Source organism: Arachis stenosperma, chromosome 5, assembly GCF_014773155.1.
Source record: "Arachis stenosperma cultivar V10309 chromosome 5, arast.V10309.gnm1.PFL2, whole genome shotgun sequence".
In the NCBI taxonomy this organism is placed as follows: Eukaryota; Viridiplantae; Streptophyta; class Magnoliopsida; order Fabales; family Fabaceae; genus Arachis; species Arachis stenosperma.
In genome coordinates, this window is record NC_080381.1 from 29552052 (window position 1) to 29557159 (window position 5108).

The 5108-nt window shown below is 41.4% G+C and overlaps 1 non-coding gene across 1 annotated transcript; it reads right to left on the reverse strand.

Annotated features, from left to right (window-relative positions):
• Positions 1–221: 221 nt before the first annotated feature.
• LOC130984687 (small nucleolar RNA R71) lies at positions 222–329 on the reverse strand. Its single transcript, XR_009088603.1, has one exon. It is a non-coding gene; the product is annotated as a small nucleolar RNA R71 (small nucleolar RNA).
• Positions 330–5108: the final 4779 nt, after the last annotated feature.

The window sequence follows — 5108 nt, forward strand, 5'->3', positions numbered from 1 at the left end:
TGGAAGATCCTCATCAGTTCTTAGCTGAGTTCTTGCAAATCTGTGTCACTGTCAAGACTAATGGGGTTGACCCTGAGGTCTACAGACTTATGCTATTCCCTTTTGCTGTAAGAGACAGAGCTAGGACATGGTTGGACTCACAACCTAAAGAAAGCCTGGACTCATGGGAAAAGCTAGTCAATGCCTTCTTGGCAAAGTTCTTTCCACCTCAAAAATTGAGTAAGCTTAGAGTGGAAGTCCAAACCTTCAGACAGAAGGATGGAGAATCCCTCTATGAAGCTTGGGAAAGATACAAACAATTAATCAGAAAGTGCCCCTCTGATATGCTTTCTGAATGGAGCATCATAGGTATTTTCTATGATGGTCTCTCTGAACTATCCAAGATGTCTTTGGATAGCTCTGCTGGAGGATCTCTTCATCTGAAGAAGACGCCTACAGAAGCTCAAGAACTAATTAAAATGGTTGCAAATAACCAATTCATGTACACTTCTGAAAGGAATCCTGTGAACAATGGGACAAGTCAGAAGAAAGGAGTTCTTGAGATTGATACTCTGAATGCCATTCTGGCTCAGAATAAAATATTGACTCAACAAGTCAATTTGATTTCTCAAAGTCTGTCTGGAATGCAAAATGCACCAAGCAGTACTAAGGATGCTTCATCTGAAGAAGAAGCTTATGATCCTGAGAACCCTTCAATGGAAGAGGTGAATTACCTAGGAGAACCCTATGGAAACACCTATAATTCTTCATGGAGAAATCACCCAAATTTCTCATGGAAGAATCAAGAGAGACCTCAACAAGGTTTCAACAATAATAATGGTGGAAGAAATAGGTTTAGCAATGGCAAGCCTTTTCCATCATCTTCTCAGCAACAGACAGAGAATTCTAAGCAGAACCCCTCTGACTTAGCAACCATGGTCTCTGATCTAATCAAAACCACTCAAAGTTTCATGACTGAAACAAGATCCTCCATTAGGAATTTGGAGGCACAAGTGGGACAGCTGAGCAAGAAAGTCACTGAACTCCCTCCTAGTACTCTTCCAAGCAATACAGAAGAAAATCCAAAAGGAGAGTGCAAGGTCATCAACATGGCCGAATTTGGAGAGGAAGGAGAGGCAGTGAACGCCACTGAGGAAGTCCTCAATGGGCGTGCACTGACCTCCAATGAGTTCCCTAATGAGGAACCATGGGAATCTGAGGCTCAAAATGAGACCATAGAGATTCCATTGGACTTACTTCTGCCTTTCATGAGCTCTGATGAGTATTCTTCCTCTGAAGAGGATGAGTATGTCACTGAAGAGCAAGTTGCTAAATACCTTGGAGCAATCATGAAGCTAAATGACAAGTTATTTGGAAATGAGACTTGGGAGAATGAACCTCTCTTGCTCACCAAAGAACTGGATGACTTGTCTAGGTAGAAATTACCTCAAAAGAGACAAGATCCTGGGAAGTTTTCAATACCTTGTACCATAGGCACCATGACCTTCAAGAAGGCTCTGTGTGACTTAGGGTCAAGTGTAAACCTCATGCCTCTCTCCGTAATGGAGAAGCTAAGGATCTTTGAGGTGCAAGCTGCAAGAATCTCATTAGAGATGGCAGACAACTCAAGAAAACAAGCTCATGGACTTGTAGAGGATGTTTTGGTGAAGATTGAAGACCATTACATCCCTGCTGATTTCATAGTCCTAGAGACTAGGAAGTGCATGGATGAAACCATCATCCTTGGCAGACCCTTCCTAGCCACAGCAAAGGCTGTGATTGATGTTGATGGAGGTGAACTGATCATTCAAGTGAATGAAGAATCCTTTGTGTTTAAGGCTCAAGGATATCCCTCTGTCACCATGGAGAGGAAGCATGAAGAGCTTCTCTCAAATCAGAGTCAAACAGAGCCCCCACAGTCAAACTCTAAGTTTGGTGTTGGGAGGTTCCCACATTGCTCTGATCATTTGTGAGGCTCCATGAGAGCCATCTGTCAAGCTACTGACATTAAAGAAGCGCTTGTTGGGAGGCAACCCAATGTTATATTTTATCTATTTTCTTTTGTTATTTTATGTTTTTTGTAGGTTGATGATCATGAGAAGTCACAAAATCAATTGAAAAAGCAAAAACAGAATGAAAAACAGGAAGAAAAACAGCACACCCTGGAGGAAGAACTTACTGGCGTTTAAACGCCAGTAAGGCTAGCAGGTGGGCGTTTAACGCCCAGTCTGGCACCATTTTGGGCGTTTAACGCCAGAAAGGGGCACCAGACTGGCGTTAAACGCCAAAAAAGGGCAAGCTTCTGGCGTTAAATGCCAGAAATGGGCACCAGCCCGGCGTTTAACGCCAGAATTGGCTCAAAACGTGATTTTGCTTGCCATTTGGTGCAGGGATGACTTTTCCTTGACACCTCAGGATCTGTGAACCCCACAGGATCCCCACCAACCCCACCACCCTCACTCTTCTTCACCCATTCACCAAAAACCCCTCACCTATCAAATCCCACTTCTCTTCACCACTCACATCCATCCCTCATAAAACCCCATCTACCTCACCATTCAAAATTCAAACCACTTTCCCACCCAAACCCACCCATAAAGGCCGAAACACAAAGCCATTCCCTTCTTCCTCATTCCTTCTTCTTCTACTCTCTTCTTTCTTCTTTTGCTCGAGGACGAGCAAACCTTTTAAGTTTGGTGTGGTAAAAGCATTACTTTTTGTTTTTCCATAACCATTTATGGCATCCAAGGCCGGAGAAACCTCTAGAAAGAGGAAAGGGAAGGCAAAAGCTTTCACCTCCGAGTCATGGGAGATGGAGAGATTCATCTCAAGGGTGCATCAAGACCACTTCTATGAAGTTGTGGCCATGAAGAAGGGTCAACTTTGATCAAAGGTTGGACCAAGTCCTCACAAACATTTGTGAAGAGGGCGCTCAATGGAAGAGAAATTCAAGAGGGAAGCCGGTTCAACTGAGAAGGCATGACCTCAAGCCCATCACTAAGAAAAGGATGGAGCAAATAAGAGATCCCACTCATCATGAAATCCCTGAGATACCTCAAGGGATGCACTTTCCTCCACAAAACTATTGGGAGCAAATCAACACCTCCCTAGGAGAACTGAGTTCCAACATGGGACAACTAAGGGTGGAGCACCAAGAACACTCCATTCTCCTCCATGAAATTAGAGAAGATCAAAGAATCATGAGAGAGGAGCAACAAAGACAAGGAAGAAACATTGAGGAGCTCAAGCACTCCATAAGACCTTCAAGAGGAAGAACAAGCCGCCATCACTAAGGTGGACCCGTTCTTTAATCTCCTTGTTCTTTATTCTTCTGTTTTTCGAATTTTTTTTATGCTTATGTTTGTCCATGTTTGTGTCTTATGATCATTAGTGTCTTAGTGTCTATGCCTTAAAGTTATGAATTTCCTATGAATCCATCACCTCTCTTAAATGAAAACTGTTTTTATCACAAAAGAACAAGAAGTACAGGATTTCGAATTCATCTTTAAAACTAGCTTAATTAGTTTGATGTGGTGACAATACTTTTTGTTTTCTGAATGTATGCTTGAACAGTGCATATGTCTTTTGAATTTGTTGTTCATGAATGTTAAAATTGTTGGCTCTTGAGAGAATGATGAAAAATGAGACATGTTACTGAGGATTTGAAAAATCATAAAAATGATTCTTGAAGCAAGAAAAAGCAGTGAATACAAAAAAAAAAAGAAGAAAGAAGAAAAAGCGAAAAAAAAGGGGGGGAGAAAAAGAAAAAGAAAGAAATAAAGTTGTGATCCAAGACAAAAAGAGTGTGCTTAAGAACCCTGGACACCTCTAACTGGGGACTTTAGCAAAGCTGAGTCACAATCTGAAAAGGTTCACCCAATTATGTGTCTGTGGCATGTATGTATCCGGTGGTAATACTGGACGATATAGTGCTTTGGGCCACAGCCAAGACTCAATAAGTAGCTGTGTTCAAGAATCATCATACTTAACTAGGAGAATCAATAACACTATCTGGATTCTGAGTTCCTAAAGAAGCCAATCATTCTGAATTTCAAAGGATAAAGTGAGATGCCAAAACTGTTCGGAGGCAAAAAGCTACTAGTCCCGCTCATCTAATTTGGAGCTAAGTTTCATTGATAATTTGGAGTCTATAGTATATTCTCTTCTTTTTATCTTATTTGATTTTCAGTTGCTTGGGGACAAGCAACAATTTAAGTTTGGTGTTGTGGTGAGCGGATAATTTGTACGCTTTTTGGCATTGTTTTTAGTATGTTTTTAGTATATTTGGTTTAGTTTTTAGTATATTTTTATTAGTTTTTAGTTAAAATTCACTTTTCTGGACTTTACTATGAGTTTGTGTGTTTTTCTGTGATTTCAGGTATTTTCTGGCTGAAATTGAGGGACCTGAGCAAAAATCTGATCCAGAGACTGAAAAGGACTGCAGATGCTGTTGGATTCTGACCTCCCTGCACTCGAAGTGGATTTTCTGGAGCTACAGAAGCCCAATTGGCGCGCTCTCAACGGCGTTGGAAAGTAGACATCCTGGGCTTTCCAGCAATATATGATAGTCCATACTTTGCCCAAGATTTGATGGCCCAAACCGGCGTTCAAAGTCACCTTCAGAAATTCCAGCGTTAAACGCCGGAACTGGCACCAAAATGGGAGTTAAACGCCCAAACTGGCATAAAAGCTGGCGTTTAACTCCAAGAAGAGTCTCTACACGAAAATGCTTCATTGCTCAGCCCAAGCACACACCAAGTGGGCCCGGAAGTGGATTTTTATGTCATTTACTCATCCTTAGGCTACTAGTTTTCTATAAGTAGGACATTTTACTATTGTATTTCGAATCTTCGGACATCTAGTTCTTAGATCAGATCTTGGTTCTTCTGGTTCCCTCTCTGGGGCCGAAACCAATGATCACTTTTGTTCTTATGTATTTTCAACGGTGGAGTTTCTACACACCATAGATTAAGGTGTGGAGCTCTGCTGTACCTCGAGTATTAATGCAATTACTATTGTTCTTCTATTCAATTCTGCTTGTTCTTTGTCCAAGATATCACTTGTTCTTCAACTTGATGAATGTGATGATCCGTGACACTCATCATCATTCTCACCTATGAACGTGTGAC